Source organism: Ranitomeya imitator, chromosome 9 (assembly GCF_032444005.1).
Source record: "Ranitomeya imitator isolate aRanImi1 chromosome 9, aRanImi1.pri, whole genome shotgun sequence".
In the NCBI taxonomy this organism is placed as follows: Eukaryota; Metazoa; Chordata; class Amphibia; order Anura; family Dendrobatidae; genus Ranitomeya; species Ranitomeya imitator.
The window spans coordinates 152,794,638-152,807,905 of NC_091290.1; the positions used below are offsets into that span (position 1 = coordinate 152,794,638).

The 13,268-nt window shown below is 53.4% G+C and overlaps 1 protein-coding gene across 1 annotated transcript in view; it reads left to right on the top strand.

Annotated features, from left to right (window-relative positions):
* Window positions 1-1,070: 1,070 nt before the first annotated feature.
* The window catches only part of ZDHHC7 (zinc finger DHHC-type palmitoyltransferase 7), a 41,537-nt gene continuing 29,339 nt past the window's right edge, over window positions 1,071-13,268 (top strand). The window contains exon 1 of the mRNA XM_069739464.1: window positions 1,071-1,303. The gene's annotated coding sequence lies outside the window, so the exon portion shown is untranslated. The remainder of the gene's footprint in view (window positions 1,304-13,268) is intronic.

A 13,268-nucleotide genomic window follows, 5' to 3' on the forward strand; every position in this document is an offset into this window, starting at 1 on the left:
CGCCCTCCTGATGTGATAGCACTGAGCCTCCATCGTGACATTACCGCCCTCCTGATGTGATAGCACTGGGCCTCTATCGTGACATTACCGCCCTCCCGATGTGATAGCACTGGGCCCCCATCACGACATCACCGCCCTCCTGATGTGATAGCACTGGGCCTCTATCGTGACATTACCGCCCTCCCGATGTGATAGCACTGGGCCCCCATCACGACATCACCGCCCTCCTGATGTGATAGCACTGGGCCTCCATCGTGACATTACCGCCCTCCCAATGTGATAGCACTGGGCCTCCATCGTGACATTACCGCCCTCCCGATGTGATAGCACTGGGCCCCCATCGTGACATTACCGCCCTCCCGACGTGATAGCACTGAGCCTCCATCGTGACATTACCGCCCTCCCGATGTGATAGCACTGGGCCTCCATCGTGACATTACCGCCCTCCCGATGTGATAGCACTGGGCCTCCATCGTGACATTACCGCCCTCCCGATGTGATAGCACTGGGCCTCCATCGTGACATTACCGCCCTCCCGATGTGATAGCACTGGGCCTCCATCGTGACATTACCGCCCTCCCGATGTGATAGCACTGGGCCTCCATCGTGACATTACCGCCCTCCCGATGTGATAGCACTGGGCCTCCATCGTGACATTACATTGAGGTAATCACCGGTCATACAGCATGGCGCATGTTACTGACTTCTTTTCCTGGGGATGCGGCTTTCTGTGTTGTTCATTTCCTCAGGTTTTGTTAAGTAAATAAGGCAGCACACTGCGCTGAAACATGCAAACATGAAATACGAAAATTGAACTGCATTATTGCACTAGAAATATGAAAAATGACAGCGTTTAGCGCATAAAAATGGCCAATTTTATGTGTACCTGGTAGCCACATTAGGGCATTTTTTGAAAATTTCCTCAGGTTTCATCACCTCGTGCCGCCATAGTTGACTATAAACACTGCACATGTCGCTGTGTGAGTCCTGTAGTGATGGATGGAGTCTCCCTGCACTGACTGCAAGCGTTACATAGCTAGTTATATGAAGTACATGAGAAATAACTTGCCACAACCAAGATGGCGGCCACATTCCCGCTCTTCCCTCAAACTGAACTCTGCACCTTGCGGAACATGCCAGGACGCATGCGTGTTGGAGGTTCTCCGAAATTCACCGAAATCCTCTTCAGCAGCTCCGGAAAGAGCCGATCCCGCCGACCCCGGAAGTAGCAGCTGGGTCCTGTCAGAGGGAGACTGAGGGGCTGTGGCGGCCGAGGGACAATGGAGGCGAGCGGCGGCGGCAGGTGAGGCGAGCGGCGGCATTACCTGAGTAGCGCCGACACCCGGAGGCTCGGCATGAGGGGCGCCGTGTATACCTGTCTCCGGGGGAGTGAGGGGCGCCGGGCCAAGAGGCGCTGCAGCGGCTGCGTGTGACAGGTGTCAATGTCATGTCAGAGAGATACAGACGTGTGAGAGCGGCCAGTGCAGACAGTGCGGCAATGTGATGGGACGTGCGCACCCTGCCTCATCTGTACAGGGACCGAGCGTCAGAATGTGCCGGTGTGAACGAGGGCCGACACAGCCCCCCCCGGAGGAGTCCGACTCCAGCCCCCCCCTGGAGGAGTCCGACCCCAGCCCCCCCCCCTGGAGGAGTCCGACCCCAGCCCCCCCCCTGGAGGAGCCCGACCCCAGCCCCCCCCTGGAGGAGTCCGACCCCAGCCCCCCCCTGGAGGAGTCCGACCCCAGCCCCCCCCCTGGAGGAGTCCGACCCCAGCCCCCCCCTGGAGGAGTCCGACCCCAGCCCCCCCCCTGGAGGAGACCGACCCCAGCCCCCCCCCGGAGGAGTCCGACTCCAGCCCCCCCCCTGGAGGAGTCCGACCCCAGCCCCCCCCCTGGAGGAGTCCGACCCCAGCCCCCCCCCTGGAGGAGCCCGACCCCAGCCCCCCCCTGGAGGAGTCCGACCCCAGCCCCCCCCCTGGAGGAGTCCGACCCCAGCCCCCCCCTGGAGGAGTCCGACCCCAGCCCCCCCCCTGGAGGAGACCGACCCCAGCCCCCCCCCTGGAGGAGTCCGACCCCAGCCCCCCCCTGGAGGAGTCCGACCCCAGCCCCCCCCTGGAGGAGTCCGACCCCAGCCCCCCCCCTGGAGGAGTCCGACCCCAGCCCCCCCCCTGGAGGAGCCCGACCCCAGCCCCCCCCTGGAGGAGCCCGACCCCAGCCCCCCCCTGGAGGAGTCCGACCCCAGCCCCCCCCTGGAGGAGTCCGACCCCAGCCCCCCCCTGGAGGAGTCCGACCCCAGCCCCCCCCTGGAGGAGACCGACCCCAGCCCCCCCCCTGGAGGAGTCCGACCCCAGCCCCCCCCTGGAGGAGTCCGACCCCAGCCCCCCCCTGGAGGAGTCCGACCCCAGCCCCCCCCTGGAGGAGTCCGACCCCAGCCCCCCCCCTGGAGGAGTCCGACCCCAGCCCCCCCCCTGGAGGAGTCCGACCCCAGCCCCCCCCCCTGGAGGAGTCCGACCCCAGCCCCCCCCCTGGAGGAGTCCGACCCCAGCCCCCCCCCTGGAGGAGTCCGACCCCAGCCCCCCCCCTGGAGGAGTCCGACCCCAGCCCCCCCCCTGGAGGAGTCCGACCCCAGCCCCCCCCCTGGAGGAGTCCGACCCCAGCCCCCCCCCTGGAGGAGTCCGACCCCAGCCCCCCCCCTGGAGGAGTCCGACCCCAGCCCCCCCCCTGGAGGAGTCCGACCCCAGCCCCCCCCCTGGAGGAGTCCGACCCCAGCCCCCCCCCCTGGAGGAGTCCGACCCCAGCCCCCCCCCTGGAGGAGTCCGACCCCAGCCCCCCCCCCTGGAGGAGTCCGACCCCAGCCCCCCCCCTGGAGGAGTCCGACCCCAGCCCCCCCCCTGGAGGAGTCCGACCCCAGCCCCCCCCCCTGGAGGAGTCCGACCCCAGCCCCCCCCCCCCCCGGAGGAGTCCGACCCCAGCCCCCCCCTGGAGGAGTCCGACCCCAGCCCCCCCCCCCCCCGGAGGAGTCCGACCCCAGCCCCCCCCCCCCCCGGAGGAGTCCGACCCCAGCCCCCCCCCCCCCGGAGGAGTCCGACCCCCCCCCCCCCCCCCCGGAGGAGTCCGACCCCCCCCCCCCCCCCCGAGAGTCCGACCGCCACCCCCCCCTCCCTTGGAGGCTTCCCCTCTGGGGCGAGCTCTGCCCTGACGCCCCCCGGCTTCCCCTCCGGGGCGAGCTCTGCCCTGACGCCCCCCGGCTTCCCCTCCGGGGCGAGCTCTGCCCTGACGCCCCCCGGCTTCCTCTCCGGGGCGAGCTGTGCCCTGACGCCCGCCGGCTTCCCCTCCTGGGCGAGCTGTGCCCTGACGCCCCCCGGCTTCCCCTCCGGGGCGAGCTGTGCCCTGACGCCCCCCGGCTTCCCCTCCGGGGCGTGCTGTGCCCTGACGCCCCCCGGCTTCCCCTCCGGGGCGAGCTGTGCCCTGACGCCCCCCGGCTTCCCCTCCGGGCCGAGCTGTGCCCTGACGCCCCCCGGCTTCCCCTCCGGGGCGAGCTGTGCCCTGACGCCCCCCGGCTTCCCCTCCGGGGCGAGCTGTGCCCTGACGCCCCCCGGCTTCCCCTCCGGGGCGAGCTGTGCCCTGACGCCCCCCGGCTTCCCCTCCGGGGCGAGCTGTGCCCTGACGCCCCCCGGCTTCCCCTCCGGGGCGAGCTGTGCCCTGACGCCCGCCGGGCGCAGCAAAATGTGCGAGAAGGGAAAGTTGTCGGTCTGAAAACTTTCCTGACTGTCAGTAATGCTGCTGATAGCTGTATGTGTTACTGTCTGGTGATGAGCTGTGTTATGTCACATCCTTAGTGGCATTACGGGAATCTGCGCTCGCTCCTCACTGACTGGTCATGTGACTGCGGACAGATCACATCGCGCTCCTGGAAATCTTCCATCCTTCTTTCTAGGGACCTTGAGCGATCCAGGGGAAGGGTGGGATCCTGTGTAATCCAGGGGGCGCTCATGAGTGCTTGTAAGGGAGTGATCCGAGGGGTAGCTCTTGTAATCCAGGGGCTTTCACAACTGTCCTCGGGTGGCTGGCTCTCGTCATCTGGGGGGCTTTCTCCTGTGACTTGGGCTGCATGGCTCTCGTGATCTGGGGTCCTTACTATGTAAGCTGGGGTGGATTGGTCTCATAATCCAGGGGGCTTTTTCCATGTGACCTGAGGTGGGTGGTTCTCGTGATCTGAGGGGCTTTTCTGTGTGACCTCAGGTGGGTGGCTCTCGTGATCTGAGGGGCTTTTCTGTTTGACCTCAGGTGGGTGGCTCTCGTGATCTGAGGGGCTTTTCCGTGTGACCTGGGGTGGCTCTCGTGATTCGGGGGGACTTTTCCGTGTGACCTGGGGTGGCTGTCGTGATTTGGGGGAGGGGGCTTTTCCGTGTGACCTGGGATGGCTCTCGTGATTCGGGGGGACTTTTCCTTGTGACCTGGGGTGGCTCTCGTGATTCGGGGGGACTTTTCCTTGTGACCTGGGGTGGCTCTCGTGATTCGGGGGGACTTTTCCGTGTGACCTGGGGTGGCTCTTGTGATTCGGGGGGACTTTTCCTTGTGACCTGGGGTGGCTCTCGTGATTCGGGGGGACTTTTCCAGGTGGCTCTTGTGATTTGGGGGGACTTTTCCGTGTAACCTGGGGTGGCTCTCGTGATTCGGGGGGACTTTTCCAGGTGGCTCTTGTGATTTGGGGGGACTTTTCCGTGTGACCTGGGGAGGCTCTCGTGATTCGGGGGGACTTTTCCGTGTGACCTGGGGTGGCTGTCGTGATTTGGGGGGGGCTTTTCCGTGTGACCTGGGATGGCTCTCTTGATTCGGGGGGACTTTTCCTTGTGACCTGGGGTGGCTCTCGTGATTCGGGGGGACTTTTCTGTGTGACCTGGGGTGGCTGTCGTGATTTGGGGGGGCTTTTCCGTGTGACCTGGGATGGCTCTCGTGATTCGGGGGGACTTTTCTGTGTGACCTGGAATGGCTCTAGTGATTTTTGGGGTGCTTTTGTGCGTGACCTGGGATGGCTCTCGTGATTCGGGGGGGGGGGGGGGGGGTGCTTTTCCATGTGATCTGGGGTGGCTCGTGTGACCTGGGGTGGGTGGCTCTTGTGATTCAGTGGCTTTCCCATGTGACCTTTGGTTTGCGGCTCTTGTGAACTAGGGTGCGTTGGGTGGCTCTTGTGATCCGGGGTGCTTTCCTGTGTGACCTGGGGTGGGTGGCTTTCTCGTGTGACCTGGGGACCCAAGCTGTGCTTTACCCCTCATATATGGCAGAAATAAGCGGCAGCCTGTGGTTCCTGTTATCAATGCTCAGATTGTCTCCATTTGTCGGAGCACTGCTGATGCGGATTTCCACATTCCCCCGTGGTAATCATATCATGTTGGGGCTGATGGGAGCACTGGTCATGGCTCCTTCTTGCCCTACAGTCCAGGAATTCCCAGGAAGTCTGTGACAACCCTCCATCCTGTACTGCTGGTGTTTGGTTGTCAGTTCATACACAGCGTTACAGAATATTCTGCAGACTGGATGTCGACACCATAGAGATGTAGTTTTCTGTTTTTCCCATAACCTCCTGGGCGGCTTGTGTCTCTGGATCACTGAAATCAATATGACGCCTTTGATGATTACTTTGACAGGTGCACAATTACAGGTATACCCCCTTAAGAGGGGCATTCCACATTATTAAGCAGCCACAGGTTTCATGCAATATAGGAAATAAAAAGGATTTCTGGTGTCAAAAAGCATCACTTGGTGCAATGCCTCGGACAAGATATGAAAATATTAAATATTTCATGAAAACTTAATCTTAGTCATCGTACTGTGAAGAGATTTGTGGCTGATGCAGAGCACAGATGGGTTTGTGCAGATAAAGGCATAACGAGGAAGGGTCTGCCAGACAAATTCATTGGACTAAGAGAGCACTTGCTAAAATACCATTACAAAGCATAAAACTGGAATGTGAAGATTCTGGTGGAAAAGCTTCTGACGTCATTAATGTGACGTCTAAGGCTGGTTTCACATTTGCGTTTTTGTTTTGTTTTTTGCGGTTAAAAACGCAAAAAAAAGCATACGTTTTTTTCCCTATACTTAACATTAAAAACGCATGCGTTTTTTTGCGTGCGTTTTGCCGCATTTTGATGACGCATGCGTCGTTTCTATGCATGCGTTTTGTTGCAGAAATGCAACATGTAGTAATTTCTAGCGGCGTTTTTTTGCCGCAAAAAAAGTATTGATGTCTATGTAAACGCATGTGTTTTTAAGCACATGCGTTTGCATGCGTTTTTATAGAAAAACACATGAAAACACACTAAGCCAACCCCTAACCCAAACCCTAACCGTAAGGGATCCTGATCCTAACCCTAAGGGATCCTAACCCTAAGGGATCCTAACCCAAACCCTAACCCTAAGGGATCCTAACCCCTTAGGTTAGGATCCCTTAGGGTTAGGATCCCTTAGCGTTTGGGTTTGTGTTAGGGTTAGGTGTAGGGTTAGGATCCCTTAGGGTTAGGATCCCTTAGGGTTAGGATCCCTTAGGGTTAGGATCCCTTAGGGTTAGGATCCCTTAGGGTTAGGATCCCTTAGGGTTAGGATCCCTTAGGGTTAGGATCCCTTAGGGTTAGGATCCCTTAGGGTTAGGATCCCTTAGGGTTAGGATCCCTTAGGGTTAGGATCCCTTAGGGTTAGGATCCCTTAGGGTTAGGATCCCTTAGGGTTAGGATCCCTTAGCGTTTGGGTTAGGATCCCTTAGGGTTAGGGTTGGGATCCCTTAGGGTTAGGGTTGGGATCCCTTAGCGTTTGGGTTAGGATCCCTTAGGGTTAGGATCCCTTAGCGTTGGGATCCCTTAGCGTTTGGGTTAGGGTTAGGATCCCTTAGCGTTTGGGTTAGGGTTAGGACCCCTTAGCGTTTGGGTTAGGGTTAGGACCCCTTAGCGTTTGGGTTTGGGTTAGGGTTAGGATCCCTTAGCGTTTGGGTTTGGGTTAGGATCCCTTAGCGTTTGGGTTAGGGTTAGGACCCCTTAGCGTTTGGGTTTGGGTTAGGGTTAGGATCCCTTAGCGTTTGGGTTTGGGTTAGGATCCCTTAGCGTTTGGGTTTGGGTTAGGGTTAGGATCCCTTAGCGTTTGGGTTTGGGTTTGGGTTAGGATCCCTTAGCGTTTGGGTTAGTGTTAGGATCGGTTAGGGTTAGGATTCCTAGGGTTACTAGGGATCCTAACCCTAACTCTAGCTATTTCTGTTTATAGTGGGTTTTCTTGTTGATTTTGATGATTGGCAGCTGTCACACACTTCTCATCATGCGTTTCAAAAACGCAAACGCAGGAAAAAACGCATGTAAACGCGTCAAAACGCTGTGTTTGCATTAAAACATACAAAAACGCTCGCGTCTAAAAAGCACAGCGTTTAAACACGTTTTTTCACCAAATGCGTTTGCGTTTAAAACGCTGCGTTTTTAAACGTAAATGTGAAACCAGCCTAACGCTTCAGATCACCGAGATCTCTCAGATCTTCATAACCTAGAAATGTCTGCACTCTCGTTCTGGAGGAGAATTTTCTGCTTTCTGCGGCTCATCACTGGGGGTTTATTGGGATTTATCATCTAACAGTTGATAAATGGACAGTATACGACTCGTCTACATCCAGGAAAATCAGAGGAAAAGAACAGCATTTGTGCAATTATTTGGAACATGGTGTTGGATTGTCCACACAGAAGAGGACGATGACTTGTGTTGTGAATTCTGTGGCAGAGTTCACTCCTGTGGTCACAAGTGGTACTTCGGCTGATTCTCTCTGGGAGCTTCCGTTTGTGGAGGAAAGTGGTACTGCAGCTTCTGAGTTTCCTCCCTCAGGTGATCTGGTGAGCTCCTTAGCTGCTTCTCTACTTAACTCCACCTGATGCTTTGATCCATGCTTCCTGTCAATGTTCCAGTGTTGGACTTGTGTTTCTCTGGATCATTCCTGTGGCCTGCTGCTCAGCATAGCTAAGTGCTTCTTTGCTATTTGTTGCTATTTTTTCTGTCCAGCTTGTCTTTGTTTTGCTGGAAGCTCTGGGACGCAAAGGGTGTACCTCCGTGCCGTTAGTTCGGTACGGAGGGTCTTTTTGCCCCCTTTGCGTGGTTTTCTTTAGGGTTTTGTGTAGACCGCAAAGTTATCTTTTCTATCCTCGTTCTGTCTAGAATATCGGGCCTCACTTTGCTGAATCTATTTCATCCCTACGTTTGTCTTTTCATCTTACTCACAGTCATTATATGTGGGGGGCTGCCTTTTCCTTTGGGGTATTTCTCTGAGGCAAGGTAGGCTTATTTTTCTATCTTCAGGCTAGTCAGTTTCTCAGGCTGTGCCGAGTTGCATAGGTAGCGTTAGGCGCAATCCACGGCTGCCTCTAGTTGTGTTTGGAGAGGATCAGGAATTGCGGTCTACAGAGTTCCACGTCTCAGAGCTCGTTCTATTATTTTGGGTTATTGTCAGATCACTGTATGTGCTCTGATCGCTATGTACATTGTGTTACTGAATTGCCTATCATAACAGTACAGGAAGCCAAAAGTACTAATGATTCTCAATAGAGGGAAAAAAGAAGTTCTGAGACCATTTTTTTTCCTTTGCACTGTGATTTGTTTTTTTTTTTCCCCTAGACATTTGGGTGGTTCTGGACACAGGTGTTACAATGGACATTAAAGGTCTGTCTTCATGTGTAGATCAGCTCACGGCAAGAGTTCAAGATATTCAGGATTTTGTGGGTCAGAATTCTTTGTTAGAACCGAGAATTCCTATTCCAGATTTGTTTTTTGGAGATAGAACTAAGTTTCTGAGTTTCAAGAATAATTGTAAACTGTTTCTGGCTTTGAAACCTCGCTCTTCTGGTGACCCAGCGCAACAGGTTAGGATCGTCATTTCTTTTTTGCGTGGCGACCCTCAGGACTGGGCATTTTCTCTTGCGCCAGGAGATCCTGCATTGAGTGATATCGATGCGTTTTTCCTGGCGCTTGGATTGCTGTACGATGAGCCGAATTCAGTAGATCAGGCAGAAAAAAATTTGCTGGCTCTTTGTCAGGCTCAGGATGAGATAGAGCTATATTGCCAGAAATTTAGAAAATGGTCCGTGCTCACTCAATGGAATGAATCTGCGCTTGCAGCCATTTTCAGAAAGGGTCTCTCTGAAGCCATTAAGGATGTCATGGTGGGATTTCCTATGCCCGCTGGTTTGAATGAGTCTATGTCTTTGGCCATTCAGATCGGTCGACGCTTGCGTGAGCGTAAATATGTGCACCATTTGGCGGTATTACCTGAGATTAAACCTGAGCCTATGCAGTGCGATAGGACTATGACCAGAGTTGAACGGCAAGAACACAGACGTCTGAATGGGCTGTGTTTCTACTGTGTTGATTCCACTCATGCTATCTCTGATTGTCCTAAGCGCACTAAGCGGTTCGCTAGGTCTGCCGCCATTGGTACTGTACAGTCAAAATTTCTTCTGTCCGTTACCTTGATCTGCTCCTTGTCATCGTATTCTCTCATGGCGTTTGTGGATTCAGGTGCTGCCCTGAATTTGATGGACTTGGATTATGCTAAACGTTGTGGGTTTTTCTTGGAGCCCTTGCAGTGTCCTATTCCATTGAGAGGAATTGATGCTACACCTTTGGCCAAGAATAAGCCTCAATACTGGACCCAGCTGACCATGTGCATGGCTCCTGCACATCAGGAGGTTATTCGCTTTCTGGTGTTGCATAATCTGCATGATGTGGTCGTGTTGGGGTTGCCATGGCTACAAGCCCATAATCCAGTATTGGATTGGAATTCCATGTTGGTGTCCAGCTGGGGCTGTCAGGGGGTACATGGTCATGTTCCATTTCTGTCAATTTCGTCATCCACCCCTTCTGAGGTTCCAGAGTTCTTGTCTGATTACCGGGATGTATATGATGAGCCCAAGTCCGATGCCCTACCTCCGCATAGGGATTGTGATTGTGCTATCAATTTGATTCCTGGTAGTAAATTCCCAAAAGGTCGACTGTTTAATTTATCTGTGCCTGAGCACACCGCTATGCGCAGTTATGTGAAGGAATCCCTGGAGAAGGGGCATATTCGCCCGTCATCGTCGCCATTGGGAGCAGGGTTCTTTTTTGTAGCCAAGAAGGATGGTTCGCTGAGACCGTGTATAGATTACCGCCTTCTTAATAAGATCACTGTTAAATTTCAGTACCCCTTGCCTTTGTTATCTGACTTGTTTGCTCGGATTAAGGGGGCTAGTTGGTTCACTAAGATAGATCTTCGTAGTGCGTATAATCTGGTGAGAATCAGGCAAGGCGATGAATGGAAAACTGCATTTAATAAGCCCGAGGGTCATTTTGAGTATCTAGTGATGCCGTTCGGGCTTGCCAATGCTCCATCAGTGTTTCAATCCTTTATGCATGACATCTTCCGTGAGTACCTGGATAAATTCCTGATTGTGTACTTGGATGACATTTTGATCTTCTCGGATGATTGGGAGTCTCATGTGAAGCAGGTCAGAACGGTTTTTCAGGTCCTGCGTGCTAATTCTTTGTTTGTGAAGGGATCAAAGTGTCTCTTTGGTGTGCAGAAGGTTTCATTTTTGGGGTTCATCTTTTCCCCTTCTACTATCGAGATGGATCCGGTTAAGGTCCAAGCCATCTATGATTGGACTCAGCCGACATCTTAGCAAAGCCCAGGAACTTTTGCAGACTTTTCAAATTTTTATCGTCGCTTCATCTGCAATTTTTCTAGTGTTGCCAAACCATTGACCGATTTGACCAAGAAGGGTGCTGATTTGGTCAATTGGTCTTCTGCTGCTGTGGAAGCTTTTCAAGAGTTGAAGCGTCGTTTTTCTTCTGCCCCTGTGTTGTGTCAACCAGATGTTTCTCTTCCGTTCCAGGTCGAGGTTGATGCTTCTGAGATTGGAGCAGGGGCTGTTTTGTCACAGAGAGGTTCTGGTTGCTCAGTGATGAAACCATGCGCTTTCTTTTCCAGGAAGTTTTCGCCTGCTGAGCGAAATTATGATGTGGGCAACCGAGAGTTGCTGGCCATGAAGTGGGCATTCAAGGAGTGGCGTCATTGGCTTGAAGGAGCTAAGCATCGCGTGGTGGTATTGACTGATCATAAGAACTTGACTTATCTCGAGTCTGCCAAGCGCTTGAATCCTAGACAAGCTCGTTGGTCGTTGTTTTTTGCCCGTTTTGACTTTGTGATTTCATACCTTCCGGGCTCTAAAAATGTGAAGGCGGATGCTCTGTCTAGAAGTTTTGTGCCCGACTCTCCGGGTTTATCTGAGCCGGCGGGTATCCTCAAGGAAGGAGTAATTGTGTCTGCCATCTCCCCTGATTTGCGGCGGGTGCTGCAAAAATTTCAGGCTAATAAACCTGATCGTTGCCCAGCGGAGAAACTGTTTGTCCCAGATAGGTGGACGAAAAGAGTTATCTCTGAACTTCATTGTTCGGTGTTGGCTGGTCATCCTGGAATCTTTGGTACCAGAGAGTTAGTGGCTAGATCCTTTTGGTGGCCGTCTCTGTCGCGGGATGTGCGTACTTTTGTGCAGTCCTGTGGGATTTGTGCTCGGTCTAAGCCCTGCTGTTCTCGTGCCAGTGGGTTGCTTTTGCCCTTGCCGGTCCCGAAGAGGCCTTGGACACATATCTCTATGGATTTTATTTCTGACCTTCCCGTTTCTCAAAAGATGTCAGTCATTTGGGTGGTCTGTGATCGCTTTTCTAAGATGGTCCATCTGGTACCCTTGTCTAAATTGCCTTCCTCCTCTGATTTGGTGCCTTTGTTCTTCCAGCATGTGGTTCGTTTGCATGGCATTCCAGAGAATATTGTTTCTGACAGAGGTTCCCAGTTTGTTTCGAGGTTTTGGCGAGCCTTTTGTGGTAGGATGGGCATTGACTTGTCTTTTTCCTCGGCTTTCCATCCTCAGACTAATGGCCAGACCGAACGAACCAATCAGACCTTGGAAACATATCTGAGATGCTTTGTTTCTGCTGATCAGGATGACTGGGTGTCCTTTTTGCCTTTGGCTGAGTTCGCCCTTAATAATCGGGCCAGCTCGGCTACCTTGGTTTCACCGTTTTTCTGCAATTCTGGGTTCCATCCTCGTTTCTCTTCAGGACAGGTTGAGTCTTCGGACTGTCCTGGTGTGGATACTGTGGTGGACAGGTTGCAGCAGATTTGGACTCAGGTAGTGGACAATTTCACCTTGTCCCAGGAGAAGGCTCAACTCTTCGCTAATCGCAGACGCCGTGTGGGTCCCCGACTTCGTGTTGGGGATCTGGTTTGGTTATCTTCTCGTCATATTCCTATGAAGGTTTCCTCTCCTAAGTTTAAACCTCGTTTTATTGGTCCGTATAGGATTTCTGAGGTTCTTAATCCTGTGTCTTTTCGTCTGACCCTCCCAGATTCTTTTTCCATACATAACGTATTCCATAGGTCATTGTTGCGGAGATACGTGGCACCTATGGTTCCATCTGTTGAGCCTCCTGCCCCGGTTTTGGTGGAGGGGGAATTGGAGTATACAGGTCCTTCTCAAAAAATTAGCATATAGTGTTAAATTTCATTATTTACCATAATGTAATGATTACAATTAAACTTTCATATATTATAGATTCATTATCCACCAACTGAAATTTGTCAGGTCTTTTATTGTTTTAATACTGATGATTTTGGCATACAACTCCTGATAACCCAAAAAACCTGTCTCAATAAATTAGCATATTTCACCCATCCAATCAAATAAAAGTGTTTTTTAATAACAAACAAAAAAAACATCAAATAATAATGTTCAGTTATGCACTCAATACTTGGTCGGGAATCCTTTGGCAGAAATGACTGCTTCAATGCGGTGTGGCATGGAGGCAATCAGCCTGTGACACTGCTGAGATGTTATGGAGGCCCAGGATGCTTCAATAGCGGCCTTAAGCTCATCCAGAGTGTTGGGTCTTGCGTCTCTCAACTTTCTCTTCACAATATCCCACAGATTCTCTATGGGGTTCAGGTCAGGAGAGTTGGCAGGCCAATTGAGCACAGTAATACCATGGTCAGTAAACCATTTACCAGTGGTTTTGGCACTGTGAGCAGGTGCCAGGTCGTGCTGAAAAATGAAATCTTCATCTCCATAAAGCATTTCAGCCGATGGAAGCATGAAGTGCTCCAAAATCTCCTGATGGCTAGCTGCATTGACCCTGCCCTTGATGAAACACAGTGGACCAACACCAGCAGCTGACTGTGGGTACTTGACACTGGACTTCAGGCATTTTGGCATT